The sequence below is a fragment of the Podarcis cretensis genome (assembly GCF_951804945.1).
Source record: "Podarcis cretensis genome assembly, chromosome: 7".
Classification (NCBI taxonomy): Eukaryota; Metazoa; Chordata; class Lepidosauria; order Squamata; family Lacertidae; genus Podarcis; species Podarcis cretensis.
This window is the reverse complement of record NC_137176.1, coordinates 49,214,072-49,236,655: the sequence shown is the minus strand read 5'-3', so window position 1 is coordinate 49,236,655 and position 22,584 is coordinate 49,214,072.

Sequence of the window (22,584 nt, the reverse complement as noted above, 5' to 3'; positions counted from 1 at the left end):
AGCTTTCTACCTGTGCGCCGACATACCAGTATAAATTCAAAAGTGTGCCAAAAAGGAACAGAACTTTGAGATGGGGTTGTGATGTAGCCAGATTTAGCTTCTGCTGAAATAAATTAGCAGATGAAATTAACACAATTTCTAGGTGAGTGTCATGTGGATGTGGGTGTGGTTGGGTAGAAAAAAGGAAAGGGATAATTTATTTAAAAAGTGGGGTTAATGGGGAAAGGGCCCTGATACTGACTAAAGAGGCGTGAGATAATGGGCAAAAAGAAAGATGAGTTGAGATTTCTGACCACAACCATCACCCAAAAGCTCTACCTCTCAACTGAATCCTCATAATGCGGTGCTGGCTTGGCCCTTATACCACCACCAGAAGGGTGGCCTTGTGTCCCATTTTACAGAGTCTTTACAGTCTTACTTCAGAAGAGCTGGCAGAGGACAGTCCATTGTCCTTTATTTGAAGGGCTGTCAAGTCCAAGTCCAGTTTCAAAGAAAAAGGGGCCTTGAAACTGCACATCAAGAGTTAGCATCTGGACAGCAATGCATTTCTATTTAAATAATAACAACTATTTCCAATTTTTCATCTATTCCAATTCTATGCAGATCTGGGGCCTCTTTTGCCTGCTTTTTTGGCAATGCGTGGATGAATCTTCAAAAGCTGAAGCAAAAGAATGTGCCACCATTATGTCCATCTCAGCCATGTCCTAAACTGAGAGGAACCTCCCTCTGGTGCTTTGAGAAATTAATACATTCCTGTTCTGCATAAGTGGAGCTCAATTCCTAGGAAGCATTTCTACCTTAATTTTACATACAGACTCATTCATTTCAGAGGTGCACTAAAACTTCCAATTTGGATTATGGTTGATGCAAAGATTTCCTAATTGCTACCCATAATACACTTCCAACTCCAGAGAAGCTAATTTTCTTACTCTTCTCAAAGCATTTTGTTAGGTGCTATTATATTGATGCCATGTAGATTTAAGCAAGAAAATGCACTTTGTTGACACATAAAAGATACTGTTGAAAGAAACCCATGAGAGGTGAGCACTTCTTGATTAGACTTCCAAGTGTTGCTAAATTAAGAGGAATCTATAATGGGGTTTATAAAACGCACAATATAATGCCTCTCTCTTTCTGTGTGACAGTTTTGCATGCTGTTTTAGAAATATCTCTCGTTTTAACAGTGTTTGAGCTTTCCCACCTCTTTGTGGGTGAAGGGGGAAATGGAGATTTGCAGTGCCAAAAGTGGTTGGTGTGCTTAATGCAGGGGTGCAGACCCATGGGAACGGTCTACTGTGGGCTGCAGCCAGTGGTGGGTGGAGCTCAAACTGACAGAAGGTGGAGCCAAAGGGGCTGCAACTTTCTGTGGAAGAGCTATAGCTCAGTAGAGCATCTGCTTTCCATGCAAAAGCCCCCAGTTTGAATCCCCAGCATCACCAGGGAGGGCTGGGAGAGTACCATCTTTAGAACCCTGGGGATCTACTGCTAATAAACAGTACTGAACTAGATGTACCAGTGGTCCAAACTGGTATAAGGCAGCTTGCTATTTCCCCATCCTTTCTCCTCCTTTGTGCACACACATGAAGCTGAAGAGGAAGCAATTTCCAGAAGGGCAATTTTTGGACCACAGGTCCCACCATCTCAGGTTTAATGGGCAACTCTTTTGGGATACAGGCATCACCAGTGGAGCTTGGGCTTTAGAATTAGTGAAACTGGACCAATGAGAAACTATGAATTGGCCTTGAATTGACTAAAACAGGAGCCAGACCTGGGAGCCCAGAGTGTGAATCCCTGCATGGTCATGAAGCTCATTAGGTGACCTTGGGCCAGTCACTGACTCTCAGCCCTACCTACCTCATAGGGTCATTGTGGGATTAAATAAAGAGGGGGGAAATCATGCATGCCACCTTAACTGAGCTCCTTGGAGGATAAGTTGATAAATGCAATAATTAATTATAATGCAACTTAATTTTGCAGAAAAACTCTTGTATCTTCTCTTCATTGAGGTTTGTTACATATCTTTCAGGCATGTGTTCTAAATCCAAGTCAAAATATTCCTGCTGTTAGCAGTTCAGCCTGAATGGTTCTCTGCTGCATGTACTGTCTTCCTTGTCCTGTTTTGAACTCATGAGGAAATGGAAGTAGCCATGCAACGTAATGAACTGTATCGGGAGAAAGCTACACGCCTACAGTGACAGATTGTTTCAACTCTGCTTTTAGTTGTCACTGTGTCTCTTATTCAAATGAAATGCACAGAGAGTTGCTTGGCGCTGTGTATCAGGGAACGGTCCTTTAAGGAGAGGCTTCTACTCCTCTTGCGTTTCTCAACAGTGAATTATGTCTTCGGCAGAAGCCGCAAACTGCTTTAAAATGCAATCTTTGAGGACATGGCAGTGGTGATGGTGAGAATGTGTTACTTTTATAGCTCGTTTTCCATTTTGTCAACCGAAGGCTTTATCTCCCCATGAACTTCGTTAGTCTGAGTAAATGCTGGCCACTAGTAAGCTAAAAGGACATGACAGGAGAGACCAAGGAGAACTGAAAGCAACCAGCCTGAGTGTTTTTGGATTAAACACACAGTCATCAAATAGCCATTCAACCATTATTTACTTTCCCTATGCCTAGGTGGAGGTGCAGGGCTGTGTGTGTGTGTGTGTGTGTGTGTGTGTGTGCCAACACAAAATCACAGGCCTTTTATGTCAATACCATTAAGTTCATAAAACGTTTTGGGAAGTGCATTTCACAATATGTTTTGCTAATAGCATGTAGCTGAAGCTGTGTTGCATCTAATCCCATCTCACACTCTTCCTCATATTCCTATACAAGCCTCCATCACCTGCATCCAGGAGGCCTGGTGGTTAGAGTGTCAAACTAGGATCTGGGAGACATGGGTTCAAGCTTCATTCGTTTCGTAGTAGATTTGCACTTGAGATCAATAGTCGCCATACAATACAGTGGTACCTTGGTTCTCAAACTTAATCCGTTCTAGTTGTCCTGAAATTGTTTAAAAACCAAGGCACAACTTCCAATTGACTGCAGGAGCTTCCTGAACTCAAATGCTGCATGGGATGTTTGGCTTCCAAAAAACATTCGCAAACCGAAACACTTACTTCCTGGTTTGCAGTATTTGGGGGTCAATTTGTTTGACAACTAAGCCATTTGGGAACCAAGGTACCACTGTACACTAAGAACATGTCACTGGCCTCATTTGCTCACCGTCATCCCTAGTCAGCGTAGTCTTACTTTTTTCTTTCCGGTTCCTTTACATGCACTCTTTCAGCTGCTCATCTGTGAGCAGCTGCTGTACAACCCCACTGGTTAATATTCTCATCACCTTCCAACTCCAGGAAAGTGATTGTCTACAGTGGGGAGACTTTTCTATTCACAGGCACTCCCTGTGCGTTTTAGAATCCATATTCAGAGTTCTGAAATATGGGGAGCCTCTCCAGGTACAAAAGTCTCCCTGCTGCAGATAGTCACCTCCCTGGAGCTGGAAGGCAATGAGAAAAACATTAGCATTACATTAGTAACAAGCTCTTCTGATTTCACTTTTTCCAAAGGAAGATTAATTTCAGGGGGAAAGAGAGAGACAGAGAAACCTTTAAGGCACAATTCTGCCGAACTTAAGCACTTTTTAGTGCCTAGCCCAATAGGGAACTTAAGCATGTATTTTACCTCTCTCTTATGGAAACCAACGGCCCTTGAAAGTGCTTAACTTTAAATCATACCCCAAGATTTTCTCCATCTCTTTTCCCCTCTTGGCCAGTGCAGCTGAATTCCGAATGAATGTGCACCCATTTAAACTGAAAAGCGCACAAGGTTGGCTGGGCCGTTTCAAAGTCTCCAAAGCTTTAGCTGTAATCCTCTTAAAATATTATGCCCTGTGACTTTGCATACCATGTTGTCAGTGGCACAAAAGGTCTCTTTCATTTTATTTACAATTCTACACATGGTTAGCCCATTGTGCTTCTGAGTTTAACCCTTATTTTCATTGTACTACAGAGCTTTCTGATGCAGAAATGAAAATATCTCCTCAAAACACACACACAGACACACACACACACACACACACACGTACAACATTGCTTATTTATTGGGCAATGCTATTTTTAAAAAACACCACACACCTGCCTTCTTACATTATTTTCATAGTGTAAGGTAAATATACTACCACTGTTACTGTGAAGATTTCTGCATGAATCTTTCATGCAAATTAAGTCAACAAATGCTTTCTTCCCAAGATATTTCCATTTACCAAGGCATTTTAAGCAATCTTTATTCCCTGAAATATGTGTGCATCTCTAAACTATGAAACAGTTGGCTTGTTCATACTGCATTTGTGGAGGTTATTCCAGTTACAGCTAACATGCCTCAGATGTATTTTTTAAAATGATCATACCTCACTCATTTCTTTTGAATTATTTAAATATATGTAAATTTAATATTGACAATTGACTAGCATTGACCAGTATGCAATCCAGTTGACTAAAATGGTCTGTTTGGGGGAAAGGGAAAAATCTGGCCTCCAAAACTAGCTTGTGTGTGATTTTGGGGGGTGGGGGAAGAATAGTGTTTCAGAGAGGAAGGCTGCAATTTACCTTAGGTAAATCCAATGCTGTAACTAACAGCAACTTCCTGTTCTGTTCTTTCCTTTTCTTTTCTAGAAGAGGGGAGCAATGCAGTATAGCCAAATAGGAAGAGCAAGGTACCGGTATGTCCTGCTACCCTTTAAGGACACAACAACATTAATTCTGCCAGCTAAATGAAGCACAATTATTCTTTGATATTTGCACAACTCTTAGTTTTGTGACTGAGTTCGCATCATACATTAGGGGGGAAATTGCACAAAAATGCATTATATTAGGGGAAATTGCTTGCAGAGATGCGTATACCATATTTTGCTTATATCATGAGAAATCTGCATGCAAATGCAGGTGAATTTACATGAGGGTTTAAAAACACACAAAAATTGCTGAAGAAATTTAGGATTGGAAAAATGAAAAAATGAGAGAAACCAAAATTGGCAGGTTCATCTATTTCTCCTGGTGGCAACACACCCTTTTGCTTCCCTTAGGAAAATAGTTGTGGAATCAGCTAGCAGTCACTTTCATTCTTTCCCCCATGTTTAGTCAAGTAACCTTGTTCATTTAAAACTACACAAAATATCTGAATCTGGCCACTTCCTGAGACAGCTTGATGAACTATTTCTCTGACCCAGTATAGCAGTTCCTGGGTTCATTATTTGGTTTTCTTTTACTGAAATGGGAAAAGGGAGATGCATTTGAAAGCAGGGAAGGCAGCTGAGGAGGTAATTGTAAAGCCCTGAAAACGATAAGGAAGCTTGGGAGCAGATGGAAGAACCTGAGCTACATTTTAATTTATTATTTCAAATTGCCCAGATTGCAGTTTATAGAGTCTCCTCTCAATAACTGGCCATCAAACTGTTAGGTAGCAACGTCCTGAAGTTGTATAGCACAGTTTGGGAATGATGGATAATCTGCTCTGTAAATTAAACGTCACCCTACGTTTAGTACTTGATAGCATGAAGTATGACTTCAGGGAACTGAGGAGAGAACTGGGGGAGCTGTAGATGTTCTGGCAATTTTCTCTGCAATTCTGCTCATACTGCTGATTACTGACATGACAGAAAACTGTTGCTTGGAGAGACAGAGGTTCCACATATTGCTTTGGTTAATGAAGGGTGAATCTTCTATAACGCAGAGCATTATTATTATTTATTTATACTGTTTTATTTTGTATTCTCAGGGAGAGTCCTCTAAAATAGCTACTTCCTTACAGGATTGCTGCAGCTATCACGTGATAGCCTAAATGATTTTTTTAAAAAAATCATCTTTTCATTGATTTCAGCATTTTCATCCACCCTTTCCACTCCAGTGGAGCATTACAAATGAAGGCTTGTGTCCAGCTAACTCCTACTCAGAGTAGACCCACTAAAATTAATGGAACTATGTTACTTAAGTCCATTGAATACAATCCTAAGGCTGCAATCCTAACTCCACCTACCTGGGTGGATGCCCTGTTGAATTTGGTGAGATGTACATACATTGTTATGATTGCCCCATAATACACCAGAGAGAGAGAAATCAAAATACCATACTGAAAGCCTGACGAAACAAAAAGTCTTAAATCCTGGCAGAAGATCATAAAAAGAGGGGAGCCAAATCTCTTGGTGCACATCCTTGGCACTGCCACAGAAAATTCCTGGTCCTTCATTTTCATCAGCTGTGACTCAGATACTGATGGGACAGTCAGAGGAGCCTTTCCCTCTGAGCACAGCAGATGGACAGGCTAAATGGAAAGAGATGAGCATTAAGCATCATGGTCCCAAACGGTTTAGCCTTTAAAGGTAAGGACCACTTGGAATTGTGTCTGCAAATGAACCAGTAGACCAAGGGTTACCAACCTTTGCGGGGCAGTGGGCACATTTGCAAACTGGCGAAACTGTTGTGTGCACACACACCCCAAACACACATCATGACCAATTATACTGTCTACAACAGAATGCTTCTTTCAAGCCTAATTTTGGCTAAACAGATGGAGGTGCAGAGGACCATGTGAGCACCAGGAAAAGCATCAATGAGCCCATATGTCCCTGCAGATGCCACACTGGTGACTCTTGCAACAAATAGTGAAGTTGCTATAATACAGAAATAATATGCTGTTAAATGTCTGCACACTGCATTCTGAACCAGTTGAAATTTCCAGATGTTCTTTGAAGGGAGACCCACACAAAGTGCATCACAGTCACCTAGTCTTGATGCAGTCAAGGCAGATTTCAAGCAATCAGCAATAGCCTTGGATTGGATTATATTTCATCTATGATGTTCTAGATGGCATGGAAGAGCTGTTCCAGTTTTTCCTGAACATATCTAGCAACAAGTGGTAATGCAACCCATTGTCATCCCTGTATATGCAGGAGTAGTTGGCATATTTGGTCTGCATTGATAACACAATACCCAGCCATGGTTGCACATCCTAGATTGGATGTAATAGCCAACCAGAGCTTGGTGAACATCATATTGTTTTTTGACCAATGGCCCTTCTGTGTGGACCTCTGTGTCCCACTGTCCTACATCTGAAGTAATATCTAATAAGATCCTGAAGTTGAAATGACATTGAGATGGGTAATGGAATTACAGACTGTGAAAATGCATTAATTCTACTGCTAATAATAATACTTTTTAGAAATGGAAATAATTGCCTGCAAATAGGAAACTAATAATCCTCTTCTGGAACAATAACTGACCAATTAAAGTCAACCCACTGATCTCATGGCTACAGCATGTGAACCACGTAATTAATTAGCTAACTTAAAATAAAGGTGAATGAATGAAGTGACAGTAATTAATTAAAGGGACAGTAATACTGAAATCCTCAATCCTTGGTTTTTTTTAAGCATTGAAATTTGCACCCCACCCATCAATCCAGTTATAAATTATGAAACCCAGTTATGAAGGTGACTAAGTTTTGCCCACACACTCTGTACAGGACAGGCTGTCACTGCAAGTGCTTTTCAAGATGAAAAAAGGGCCACAAATCTGATCTGAAAAAAGGGAGGACAACATGGTAGGCACTGCGATGCAACAGTTGGTCAGTGATGTTATCTGGACTCTCTGTAAACAATGTGTAAACAAAGGATGTTAATTCTAGACTAAATTGCTAGTATGGAAACAACATATATGCAATAGTGACGATTGTTCAGTTTTCTGTTTGGCACATAGCTGAAGAGGAAAGATATAAAGCCATGACAAAAAAAGTCATGTAACACCAGGATAAAGGAGTGCAAAAAGAAAATTGCAGGGCAGGGGGAGTTTTCTCTGCTTTAATCTCACTGCTGTCCATGACTATCACTATCACTTGATCATTAATTATTTCTACCTCCTGTAAAAATTTTTTGAAAGGAATTATTCCAAGCAGATGAGTGTGTAACTTGCCTCTGTGACATGTCAAGACATTTTGCTGCAGGAGCAGAACACAAATGCTCCTCTCCCCAGGCTCAGGCCAACACTTTTAACAGGCTTGCTGCACCACCCAGTGCATCCATTTCTTGCTTCCATCTATCCTCTGTTTTCATGCTGGCACCTGAGATGTCAAAAATGACAAAATCTGTGGTTTGAAGACTTGGGAACAACAGTGAGAAAAAAGCAGCTGGAAGAATAAAGTACAGGAAGCTTATAGGCTGGCATCTAGTCTACAGTCTGAAGTCCTATTGGAGTCCCCATGTGATTAGAATGGCATCACTGGAATACTGTTGGCCCTGCCCTCTCTTTTGTGCTCCAGGGCCCACTCAGCCATACATTGGACTGGCTGCACTTATAGAGGCTCCCCATGTTATTTAGAATACTGTACAAGATCCCTGCTGCTGCTGATCCTTCAATGGTTAAGGAGTGACAGGGCTGGACACAGGTTTATGATGGATGGGAAAGGCCCCATTCTAACCACATTAGGCGATGGGATGAATATCCAACTGGACTTAGGGGGCTTCTACATCTGTGAGCCTGACAGGTTTGCAAATAGAAAGTATTTTTATTATTAATGCTTTAAACTATTTAGGAAGATTTGATTGTTTAGCAATTTATATAAACAAATAAGCTTTTTTTGCAACAAAAAAGTGACTAAATTTAGGAAGAAGCAGCATGGGAACATTGACAATAAACAAATAAATAAAATCCATAAATTATGGAAAACTATCGCCTGGTAAGTGTGATTAACGGATAATTAAGAGAAATGGTTATTGTATTGATGGGTACAAGCACTGAAGAGAGCTACACTGGTGGGAGGAGGGAATGACCGCTCCCCGCTTAAAATGGGAGTGGCGCCCTTTGCATGGACGCGCGCAGCCCCTAGATCTGGAGCGGCTCCAAAAGCATAGGCTTGGCTTTGCCTTCCCTCAGGTGGGATACCTGGAGGTCTCCGCCTGCCTCAGTCAGTTAAGGGGCCGGAAAGGAATTTCCCTGCATTGGCAGGTTTCGCCTTTCCTGTAGCAAAACGTCACAACTTTGGCGGTATCAGGCCTTGGGCGGAATCCTTTAGTCCATCTTCCTCTTTGCGGCCGCGATACCAGGGTTCCCCGTTAAAGGGGTTTCTGAAGTGAGGCTTTGACCGTACGCCAAAAGGTCGTCATTGCTCTCCCCTGCGGCGGCGGCATAACGGGGGCGGCTATCTCTGCTTGAACATATGTTCTCCAGAGCCGGCCCATTCCCCCCCCCACACACTGGATAACCCTGATGCTCTCTAGATCGCCGGCTGGGGACTGGGGAGGGAGAACGCCCAATGCCTGAGCCAAGGTCTACCCACATTTGAAATTTAATAAAGTTGTGGCCAATTTAATCCCATAGCACGTTGTCTTGAGTCATTATTCCACATGACGGCGGGGGGGACCGCTCGGGATCTGGGGACTCCGCCTGTACACGCAAAGAATGTCAAATAATTTACCAAAGTAGGAAGACAGAGTTTCATCAGCAAATAAAGGAGTGAGCTCTTCTCCGTTAGCACACATGAAAGGAAAACTCAAAAGGGAAACTATTATCTGTAAACTATCACTTGCTAGATAGCCAGAGGATGTTAGAGAAGAAGAAGAAGAAAAGCATACGCAATACCTAGATCAAATATTTTAAGGAGCTTTTTATATTTTTGCTGAGCAGCAAGCACACAGCAGTGCTAACCTCCAATTATCAAAGATATTCCTAACCCAAGCAAAGTTTTAATGATGCAACTCTTCCTCCCTCCATGCACAGACACAGATGAACTAGTCTCAACTTTCTCTGTTATCAAGAGAAATGAACTGCCAAAGAAACCACGTTATTATTATTTTTCCATAGGGGAGACACAACTTCAGCTTGACATGTGCTGTGAAGGATCAAGCTATCTTTACTGAGTCCCACAAAGGACCAGGTATCTAAAGGAGAGGTCGGTTGTTCATCACACTCATCCCTATTACTGCAAGACCAGAATTGTGGGCAGGTAATCCCTCCCCTTACCTGGCCTGGTTTCCCTGGCAACGCTTCCCCCAGGTGGGATTGGACAACTCACTGGGGTTAGGCGGGGACCTCCAGGTATCCCACCTGAGGGAAGGCAAAGCCTATGCTGATGGGGCCACTCCAGATCCAGGGCTGCACGCGTCCACGCAAAAGGCGCCCCCCGTTTTAAGTGGGGAGCGGTCATTGTTGCTGTTGTTACTTTCCAAGTTGATATAGAAGAAGAGTTTGGATTTGATATCCCGCTTTATCACTACCTGAAGGAGTCTCAAAGCGGCTAACATTCTCCTTTTCCCTTCCTCCCCCACAACAAACACTCTGTGAGGTGAATGGGGCTGAGAGACTTCAGAGAAGTGTGACTAGCCCAAGGTCACTCAGCAGCTGCATGTGGAGGAGCGGAGACATGAACCTGGTTCCCCAGATTACGAGTCTACCGCTCTTAACCACTACACCACACTGGCTCTCATGCCATGGGCTGTGCCTGCCTTAAAATCTGTCCAATTCTACTGAAGCTTACTGTGAGCATAAACTTTCTGAAGAAACCACTGCTCATGGGGAAAGGGCAGCAGTTCAATGGCAGAGCATCTGGTTTGCAAACAAAAAGTCTCTGGTTCGGTCCACAGCACCTCCAGGTAGGGATGGGAGAAACACCAGTTTGAAATCCTGCCAGTCTGTGTAGACATTACTGACCTAGTTGGACTGATGGTCACACTCTGTATAAGTAGGCAACTTCCAAGTGGCTGCTAGGCATGGAAAGCATCCGTTGGCTGGTGTAGATGGTGTGATTTGGTCAGGAATGGGGACCCTATGGCTCTCCAGATATTGTTGGGCCACAATCACCATCATCCCTGATCATTGGCTGTGCTGGTTGGGCTGATGGAAGTTGGGTTCCAACAAGATCTGGAGCACTGCAGGTCTACCCATCCCTGACTTAGGCTGTGTGTTCAACTAATCCTCCCTGTAGCTTTCACATAGCAGGAAGAACAAGAAACCAAAGGCTGAAAAGTACAGAAAATGAGATTTAGATTAAGCATTTTCAGTTTGAATTATATGGAGAAGGAATCCAGGGATATTGTAGAAATTCTTGACTTCATGGATTTCAAGTAGACATTAGAAGGCTCACCTTGGGGTGCACCAGAAGGCATGATTTAGGTAAAAAATGAGGAACCCATGGCCCTCTATATGCTGTTGGACTCCAACTTCCATCAGCTGCAACTGCTATTAAATCAATGGCTCATCCACCTGCTGTCTCCTGATTGGCCCACCGGGATGGTGAGGGCAGATTCTGCTGCTTCTTTCTTCTCAACAGTCTTGAGGGCTGTTCAAGTGATGATTTGGAAGAAGTGTCAGACCCTATGGATGTTACCTTTACTCTCTTCAACTTGGGTAGGTGCTGGTTCTGTATACACCCACATTACAGTTCTGTTCATCTCAGCATTCTAGAACATCCAACCACCATTGAGCAGCTTTGCAATGATGGCATGAGTAGGACTTGAAGCTGGCAAAACCAAGACTTTGCTCTGCAGAAACCCAACTCTGCACTGCATGTATTCAACACACATTTTCTACCTCCCCATTTGCCCTTCAAGGTGGCACAGCATATGACAAGGAGGTGACCATTTTCTCCCATTGTTCTTACACTTTGGAATGCCCTTCCCTCTGCTGTATGGAAAATATCGTCTATCAATGGCTTCAGACATCTTGTGAAGACACATCTTTTGATCCAGGTTTCCTGGCCCTTGAGTTTGGATGGTGAATTCCCCCTTTTAAGCTCTTTATAGAATGTTGTTGTTACAATGCCATTCTATTGTTTTAATATTATTTTTGTACACATCTTAAATTTTTTAAAAAATATATTAAGCCATTTAGAAATGTTTTTAAATAAATAAGTAAATAAAAGAACCAGAAAGAGAAATATAAGCTATACCCAAATGCAATTGCTATACTTGAATCATGACTATGGGTTGTATTTAAGTTTTACTTAGAGTAGACCCCTGAAATGAATGAACCTAACTTAGTCACATTTATTAATTTCTTCTGAGTAGGACTAACATTGAACACCAACCCATGTGTTTTCACTGTTGTGCTTTTGTGATAGGATCAACAGACATCATTTATCTGGGATCAAATTGAGCTAAGTCCAGAGAAGGAGAAAGTCTAATTCAGAAAATTTGGAACGACTCCTTTTCCTCTCTGTCTGTACATTAATATACACCCTGGGATGTGCCTAATTAAAACATTGATTATCAGCCTATTAATCTGGATTTGTGACTGTTTCCTTGCCCCATTGTTTTCATTCCCTTAATGTAACCCCTTGCATCGGCATCTTGGCTAGGGTTATAGCTTTGCATTTTGTTTTGTAGGCACTTATTAATGTGGGTGACACATTGTAGACTTCTGCATTTATCATGGAAAGGTGATAGTAAGTTGTAGTGAAAATGAAGAGCAAACTGATGTGATGGGTATCATGCAAATTAAAAGCAAAGTCCCGAGGGAAGTAGAGAGAACAACAAAGACTAGCAGAAAGAAAGAGCTGGCTGAGGAAGTAATATGAAACCAATATAGAGAAAATAATCTAAGCCAGCTTTATATAAGCACCATTGAAAGATGGGTTGAATGATAGCTCTTTTCAGCGTGGAGAAAGAAAGAATCCAGAAATGCATGCAGGGACAATTATCTTTGCCTAAGCAGTGACATTTGGACAATTTTCATATCTTGAAAGTTGTTCATGCATTGATTTATAGTGTTGCATTGTGCAAAGTGGCATAACTACTCTGGTAGATTACAATGAAAGCTGCATTTTACCAGAGGTGAGCTGAAAGTTATTTGCTGAACCTTTTCCGCACAAAATAAGGGAAACAGGGGAGGGGTGAAAAGTTTCATGATATTGAACCTTTTTGAACCAACCGCAGCCAGGGCCAAGATGCTGTGTGGCATCATAAGGCCTTCAAAGTGGGTGCATGACAAGGAGCAATGCTCGCTTGGGCCTCCCTCCCATATGTTGTGATAAGGAAATTAATTTGCATGGTAGAGAAAAGTACCTACCATGAACAGGGAGCTCAGCTACCAGCACTAGAAAGCTCAACCCTGTTAGAGGAGCCTCCTAGGTAAGTGTGTATAGGATTGCAGCCCCAATCATGAGAAAGATTGTAGTGGGACTTTAGAGTCAGCATGTCACGACTCCACATTCGTTGTAGGCAGATCCACACCATACTTTTGAAGTACATCCAATCTATGTTTAAAGGTCATAATTATGGGAACTGTACTACCCCCTCCCCTCACAGAGCTCCAGTTCCCATTACCCTTAACAAACAACTGTTCTCAAGCTTCTTTGGGGAAGTCATGTGCTTTAAGTGCATAGGTGAATCTGGCCAAAGATTTTTAAGCTGTGTGCTGAAACAGTGCAGGAAATATAACACAGAATCAAATGTGGAACTGTAATTCTGCTCCTAGTGACATGAGGAGTACTGCATCTTCCATCCCCCATCCCACCCCTGTCAGAAAACATTGCCAAAAATAAGCTTGGAAATTGCTGAGAGAAGTCAAAGAAGATTTGTCTGAGAGTAGGACACATACCTATCTCCCGCCTGCTATTACGGAAGCTGCCATTCCAATGAGAAAGTGACTCTTTGCCTGTTAGCCTGAGAATGTAGCTCCTTGTCATGTTAGACAATGTGGAGCCCTCGTCAGAGTTCAGCTGCACAACCGGGATCAGTGCCCCAAGGACTCGGTACAGAGACACGTAGATTTCTAGGAGTGACAAGCCTTTGCTAACAAGCCTCTGGACACTTGAGATGTTTTGTCATCAGCCTTCTATGCTAGCACTGAATACTGAAACAAAAGCTCCCAGGAACCTCTAAAGACTTAAATGGTACAAGTGAGAGCCATGTTTAGACACTAGAATGTTGTGGAGTTTCTGCTGCATTTCAAGTTTTAATGTTGGTTTTTCATTTTATTGTTGTATTTATCAGGCATTGTATTCCACCTGGGGTCTCATCAGATGAAGGATGGGTAGAAATAAAACTTTAAAGATGCATAAGTAAATAAGTAGAACATCTCAGGTGAAACAACTCTGACCTACTCAATCACCTGGTATCAGAAAAGGTAAAGATTGTATGTATCACAAAGCCAGGAATCGTGCTTAGTTTTCTTGCAGTGTGCGAGAGAAGCAGTGAAAGGACTACTTAGCACAACCATTAACTATGGTTTACCATGATGAGTGAACTGGGTCAATGTATGCATGCAAAGACATAGTCAGAATCATCACGAGACGTCCATGAACTGCAGTGTTCTCAAATCTTCATCAAGAATCTAGTCAGAAGCCAGCATACAAATCATTCTTCCTAAAAAGCACATGGGGACGTGGAGGTGGAGAGGCTTTGGAAATAGATCAAATTTTGCACTTTGCTCATCAGGTTTTAGTCATATTTGTGTAGATTTATAGGAACTAAAACACCTTGGAAACAGAACCAATCAAAATTAAGCACTTTTAAAAGCCCACTGATTTCAGCGAGAGAGGTTTAAGACTTTGGATTGTGCCCTTATCTGTGCTGGTCAATTACAAGTAGTTTCTGCTCCTGTGCTGAATATGACTGTACATTTCCATTTTCCCAAAGAATGTATCTGGTATGTGTGTGGTTTGGATTGCCTTCTTTACAAACAGGAACTTTTTGTAAAATAATGCATCCTTGAATTTCCTGCCTTTTGGCAGTGAAGAGGTTACCACAACTGAGGCAGTGATTAAATTGATGAGCAACTCATAGCATAGAATTATTCAACAGATACCAGAAATACCAGGTTGTTTGCATCACAAATATCTTACCTTAAGGGCAGAAGATATGTTTTAACTAGATTGTCAACAGGGGAGAGTGTGACTGTATATTGACATGTGAATCATTTTAATACAGCTGTGCTACCATAAAATGCAAATGAAAGCGAAAGGTTACAGCTTGCAAAACTAATAGTAAAAATATGTTTTGTGGAAGAATACATATTGTGCTCAGATCTCAACTGAATGTTTTCTTTTACATAGGGCTGGACGCATTTTCTGTGTTTACCCCAATTTCAAAGCATCTCAGCATATTTCTTACAAATGTTACTTTCCTTTTCCTCAGGTGAGCAGCTCTGAAAACATAATTCTGCAACTTTGCAGAATACTTGAGTTTGGACTTTACCAGATCGGTTGGGGGGGTGGTATGCCAAGGGCACCTGTTGGCAAGTGCCTGTGAAGTCAACAACTACTCCCAATCCTTGGGAAAGTACCAAGAAATAAAATGCAGCACAGAAGTACAAAGGAATAAATGTGTATGAGCCACTTTAAAAGAAAAGATAGTCACTTGTGGCATGAAAGGCCACAAGTCTGAGAGTCTTTCTGGTCTGTCATATAAATTTGTGATTTACATCATAGTTGGGGTTGCTCTTTGAATTCTATATATTTCATCTGGGCGTGCCTTTAACAATCCACTTTTTTAACACTAGCGCTTTATTATAAAATTGTCTTCCCAAGAAATTTCCCGTATAGGTTTTGACCCAGCTGAACTGTGTTTAGCTTTTACAACAGAACTTCACTGTGTATCCTTAGACCCTTTTTGAGCCTGTTTTGCCTTTGGGTGTCAGCAATAAAATTCATTTACTCACATTTTATGGAGTAAAAGAGAAAAGAAAACCAATAGCTTTCTACAGAATCATGACAATTTTTGAAAAAGTAGGGTCACCTCCTGTGGGAGCAGGTGGGAAACATGCAATTGCTCATTTGCATTTAAGTCCAATTCACACACTGCTTTAAAATTTCACACTGACTGGGGCTGTAAGCTTGTTTTTAAAGCCAGCCTGTAGGCAAGCCCAACACATAGCCATAAATCATTCTGAACTCTATTTTGTTCTTCTCAATGAAGCTCTTTCTATAAGTGGACCAGCAGAAGGAACCCGACCGAGCACATGCTGTGCATGCAAAACATCCCACATCAACCCCAAGCATATCCAGGTAGAGATGGGCTGGGAAAGCCTCTTGTGAACAGCTGCTACTAAGTCATGACTATATTTGGAATATATTTTATGAATGTATTGCCTGTCAATCCTGTATTACAGTAAATGTAAGCAGACCACAACGTTAGGTAGACTAGTGTCCTGACTGTGGCTTGAATTCAATTGAGAATTTGTCTAATCCTCTTTTGAAGTTGGTGGCCTTTAAATCACCTGGGCTTAGTCCCTTTGCCCCAAGTCAGTTGAAGTGGTAGTTGCAGAAACAGTGTTAGAAATTTGAAAAGCAGATGAAGAGGCTCAAGATCCCAGGAAAGCAATTAACTCTCTGTTGTTGTTACAGTGGTACCTCAGGTTAAGAACTTAATTCGTTCTGGAGGTCTGTTCTTAACTTGAAATTGTTCTTAACCTGAAGCACCACTTTAGCTAATGGGGCCTCCCGCTGCTGCCACGCCGCCAGAGCCTGATTTCTGTTCCAATCCTGAAGCAAAGTTCTTAACCTGAAGCACCATTTCTGGGTTAGCGGAGTCTGTAACCTGAAGCGTATGTAACCTGAAGCGTATGTAACCCGAGGTACCACTGTACTCACTTTAATCAATGGTCTCAGTCTCACCACCAGTGACCCACTCCTCACACACTCCTTGCCAAGGGTCTTCTCCATATGCAAAATAATACCCATACTACTTGGATGAAGGAAGAGGGGCCACTGACCACGTACTGCACGTCTGGACTCTCCTTCCAGCCAGGTTTCTGTTACTTCACGGTAATAAGCACCATACTTCATCTTAATATATGCCTGATAGCTCAGTCCCAACTCACTCAGTCCCAGGAGTTTCTGGTTTCCTCACCCCTAGAAAACTTAGTTGGACTGGATCATGTTTGCATTCGTGCTTTTATTTATTTCCATTACAGTATTTACAATATTTATATATCACCCTATATTATCAAATGGGGGAGGGGTTATAGTCAAAGACCAATAAATTAAAATAATAAACACAGCAATCCACAGTAGAAAACTAGGTCAGATATCACTCAGCAAATGCTTGGCTTAATGAATTACGTCTTCAACAGATGCCAAAATACAACTAAGGGTTGTGTTTGTTGTTCTTCAATGGACATTGGCATTCATGCTTTTTTAAGGAAGCAGTCTCAGCACTACTGAAAATGATCCAGTGATCATCTCTGGCCCTTGATTATTCTGTCTGTTCACTATAAGCTCTCAAGATTTAGCTGTTTATAAGTGGAATCTAAATAAGTACAAGGGCATTTAGCAAATAGAATATCAAGCTTCTATTGTGTTCTGTGACTTTAATTTGATTGAGAAATGTTAAGAAGACAAGATGATTATCATGCCTTGTGGACTATTCCTTATCATAGCGAAAAATAAAAATACTTTTTATTATTATTTTGAAACAAGAAGGGGTTGTGCATACTAAATTCTACTAATAGTTAAAGTATTCTAAATGCCCCCAATATTCATTCTCTCTCTCTCTCTCTCTCTCTCTCTCTCTCTCTCTCTCTCTCTGTGTGTGTGTGTGTGTGTGTATGTGTGTATATGCGTGTACAGGAGCATTTGCAGCTCTTTGTAGGTTCTCATTTTTGCATTTCAACCTGTATGCTTTATTAAAGGGTGCTAACATGTCAGTAGCTTAAGTTACTTAGCAAAAGGGAAAAAGGAAAGCCCAGAGTCACGTTCTCCTAGACCCCAATTCCCAGCTGTCCTCTTTTCTGACAGAAAGTCTTAGGGAACAGAGTGCAAATGACTCGGTAAGCGTTTTTTAGGGTAAATGTGAAAACTCTCCCAGACTGCTAAGGGGAAATTTCTCAGGAATATTTCACAGTGTCAATCTCTACATATATCAGGCCGAGCCCAGCGACAACAAAAATGACACAACTGCTCTATTACTTCTCTTTTTGTGGACAGAACACTGACAGTATTTCTTCTGGTGACAGCATTTATTCCTGATAGCAAAGCAATCATCACCTTGTAGTCTATTGATCTATCTATAGCACAATTGTAAGGCCATCACCAGCTGTGATGTGCTAAGGGGTTTCTATCCCATAGCCTCGGAAAGGACTTAACATTTCTCTTTTGTACTCACATATTTTTCTGTATTCCCCATTTTTGCTGCTTTCTTTCATAGTCTGTGCATTGTTTAGAGTAAAGGAAGAAGGCTATCCTCTTGCCAACTGGTAATCTAGATTTACAGGCCAGTTCTATATGTGTTTTTTCCCCATTTGGCTGAATATGGCATATTTCCACAGAAGTATGCACAGAAAGAAAAGACTGTTAATGGCTACTAGCTAGAATGGCTATGCTTTTTCTACCTCCAAAGTCGGGCAAGGGAGGTATGCTTCTGTATACCAGTTGCTAAGAGTCCTCAGTGGAGAGAGCGTTCTTGCACCCAGGGCTTCCTATAGGTATCTGGTTGGCCACGGTGTCTTTAGCCTGATACAGCAGAGCTCTTCTTATGCTCTCAGGTTTGCTCTTTTAAACACATTAAAAATTGTGTATTAGGAGTTCACAATGAAATGCTGAATAATTTTTATAGAGCTTTTCTTTGTTTTTTTTTAAAAAACAAAACACAAATTGCTGCAGAAATGCAGAGAGTTAAATTTAAGATCAGAAAAAAGAGAAATTGAGAGGAAACTGAAATTGACAGATTATTTGTCCATCCGCTTCTGTTGCCTGCATGTTTTTTTCTTTAAAAAAACACTTGAATATAGTTCAGAATTTAGCCATGCCTAACAGATGCTTCAGATACTACATTTTAAAGTATACACTAGGGCTCTACATAGAGGGCTTCCTGCTGACCAGCACTGCAACCTCAATCCAGGCTTCTGTGCTGACCTTGGGACCTCTCACCAGTGATCTGTTCCCAGGTCAATTCAGATGGTGTGCTCGAGCTTAAGTAGGGTTTTAAAAACTTCAATGAAACATCCAGTTTGGGGCAGGGGCAGGGGGTGGGGGAGACGCTGTGTCTCCTTCCTGGCTCTCCTGACCAGGAGCAAGAGGGCTTTATCCTGTGCTGTGCTGCTACTTTGTGAGGCCTTTCAAGGAGCAGCAATATGCACCCCACAGGATCAAAATCTTTGCTTTGTGTGATGCTGTTTCAGGGGTCTGGGAATTTGGCACGAAGAAGGAGAAGAAGGAAAGTTTGGGCAGGAAAGCCTATAACCCACATCCAAAGCATCTACCCCGCCCCCCTTCTTTTGGGAAGAAGCAGCTTCTTGGGTAGGTTCCTCCTACTCTTTTTTCATGATTTCATCTTCTCCTCCCTTGTCCCCTGCCTCTCCTTCCTGCCTCACACCCAGGGCCGTCTTACCCATAGGTGCTAGGGGTGCGCCGGGCTCTCAGGGACACCAAGCCAAGAGTCCAGGACCCGAGAGTTGAGTCCGGGGAAGACCCCTCCTGTTGGTTGGAGTGCTGCGGCAGGCTCTTCTGCTGTGGGTGGCTCTGCACCTTGAGTTTGGGGGCGACCGAGCCAGCGAGACACTGAGGCGGCTGGCTGGCTCCGTCCTCCTGCACACCTGGGGCTGGGCAACCTGGGGGGGGGATCTTTGCACCCTGGCGCCGCATATGCTTAAGACAGCCTTGCTGACACCACATCCCCTGACAGGCCCAGATCACTCTGACCCAGTCAACCCAATTCAATCCAATTTGAGCTATGCCTAGAATCCCACTCACCTACCTAATCAACCCAATTTGTTTAATTTCTCAGCTAAAGTATGCATCTAATTTCTCAGCCCTAGTATGCATCTAAAACCATTCATGTTTACATTTAAGAACTTAATATGTATATGCAACAGCTACATATTTTCATCTGCATATATCATTGGAATATAGCAGGGAGCTATATCCACCATGTTTCCGATGATGTATACACATACCTACATCTGCTGCCACTTAACAGCAGCAGATAGCTTATAGCACCCATTGGCACAAATTGCTCATCAGCACTAAGCTGTCCCACTCCACTGATTTCCATGGGACTTAGGGCTGCTTCAGAGATGCATGGAGAAAACAGAGATGCACACCTGAAACAGAGCATCTGGCCAACTGAGACTTAAATGTACATATCTTATTTGGCAATGCACGTACACATTTTTTCCTAAAATACACACATTTGTCTCCCTTACACATCATACCTTGGAGTGTGTACAGGATGAAATGTAATTGATCCAGAGCCAGTTAGTTGCAGTGAGTTCCAGCTGAAACCAATGGAACCTAAGCTATTCACCATGCCTAATATTTCACATTGATTTCAATGGGTCCCTAGTGCAATCGAGTTGCACAATCCTAACCATGTCTACTCAGCCCTGTTGAATTCAGTGGGGCTCACTTCCAGGTTGGTGGGGTTTGGGGTACATATTTCCACAAAGACACACACACCTGAATTGAGGTCCAGTGGAGGACGGGTTTAGTTAAGAAGCTTTTCGGGTTGTTTTTTATAAGGAGATAATGAGAAAGAAGAAAATATTTTCTGATTTGGCAACTTGGTGCCTCTGAGACTATAAAAGGACATGGGTTCATTACCGATTCAGAAGAAAGAGACTGCCTGCTGGAAGCACCTGTGCCAATTTCAGGAGTAACAGGATTTTATTAAATGTTTCCCCTGCAAATGTTAACCAGGCCTGACCCTTTTTAGCTTGAGATCTGAGAAGATCTAGGCCTGAAGTATAATGGCTGCAGGCTATAGCATGAAGGCTGTATTCCCAAGCGACGTGGCTTGTCTGTGATAGTTGCTTTTTACTGCTCTTCACAGGTTGATGATTCTTCCAAAATATAGCCAGCCATTTGTATTGGGCATGTATTTTTATTTTACAGCTGGGCCAATTACTGCAATGTTTGTTCGACTTCCTAAAGCAATATGTTTGGCCACACTCCCACACACCTGTCAACCAGCATTCGGTGCACTTTCAAGAATTGGGGATTAAATGATATTTGTAGAAAATGAGGCTCATTCTCTTATTTGCAAGTATTCTCAGAGGCTTGCTTTTTGAATTTGCATCATGCACTGGAATTTGTACTCCGAGTTCTTTCACATATACTTTCAGTTGGGGAAGGAGCACAGCATTACTATGATATGAATGCCATAAACTAAGAAGCACTGTTTGAACATTAAAATATTCATGATGAACCCACAGGATAATTTTTTTTTCTTGGGGGGAAAAAACCCAGGTGTTAAAAAGATTTAAAAAATGAATAGCCAAAGAGAAGTAAAACTAATAGCATATATTCAGGAAGCATCAAAGTAGTGAAGAGCTGGTTCTCATGAATTTTGCCATACAGTAAAAGAAAGGAATGGTTTATTGCAGGGAAGTGTATCAATTTTGTAACCTCAGAGGTTCATCTCTTGGGTTCTTGTTGAATATAGGAATATATTTTTAAAAAATGATGCTTAAATGTGTTCTCCATCCTGTGGCTTCAGGTGATGCAGAATGAATTGAGACTGTTCATCTAGGTAAGCATCAATATCTGGTACGACTTGGGCTACATTCGCACGGCAGTTTGTTTTATTTTCCTTATGTTTCCCCAGCTGTTAATTTGTGCATTAACAAATGCATTAACTGCATTTGAGCTTTCATGTGCTGTAAAAGCAACATCCAGAAAAATAGCGGACTGTAGCACAACTTTGGGATGCATTTTCATGTTATTTGTTTCAAGAAAAAAATCCATTTGCAAATGACACAGAAATGAGTGCTAAGCTTGAGCTATATATTCTGCTATATTTCTGCAAGTGGTTTTACATTGTGTGAAATCTCAAATGTAATGCAGAAATTAGCAGTTAGGGAAACCAAAAGGAAAACAGAATAAACTGCTGTGTGCATGCAGGCTTGATGTCTTAACCACAGTACAGTGGTACTTCGAGTTACAAACGCCTCAGGTTTCAAATGCTTCAGGTTACAAACTCCGCTAACGTGGAAAAGTTCCCTCGAGTTGAGAACTTTGCCCCAGGATGAGAACGGAAATCGTGTGCCGGCGGTTCAGCGGCATCAAGAGGCCCCATTAGCGAAAGCACACCCCTCTAGTTAATAACAGTTTCAGGTTAAGAATAGACCTCTGGAAAGAATTAAGTTCATAAATAGAGGTACCACTGTATATCCCTTACAAGCTTTGAAACCTGTGGTTTGCTGAGTTGCATATCTTGTGGTTCTTAAACAGAGTTCTGCATTGTTTCATTGCAACCTTAAATGACTCTCTTATGCCTTTACATATGAGCTTTGTTTTCTGGTTGGATAAGCTTCTTCACAAGTTTTGAAGGCCCTGGCAGATAAATAGATCCGATTTCTATTTCCAAAATTAATTCTACTTCTCATGAGAAAGGTGATGGATAACGATGAATAGTCAAGGGAGCTGTGCTGTCTTAGAATGGACTGTCTTGTGGTAGTGAAGCCTCTCGTAACTTCTACTGACTCAATGCTATAGTGGTCTTGCAGTAGCATGGCCCTCTCGATGGCTACACCAATAGAATAGACTAGACAATAGAATAGACAATAGAATATTGGCTGCACCAATAGAGTGGGTCACATGACCCTAACCCCTCTAGAAGCTTCTGTGCTGGGATTGCTTGCCGATCTGATCAAACAGATGGTCTTTGCCTTC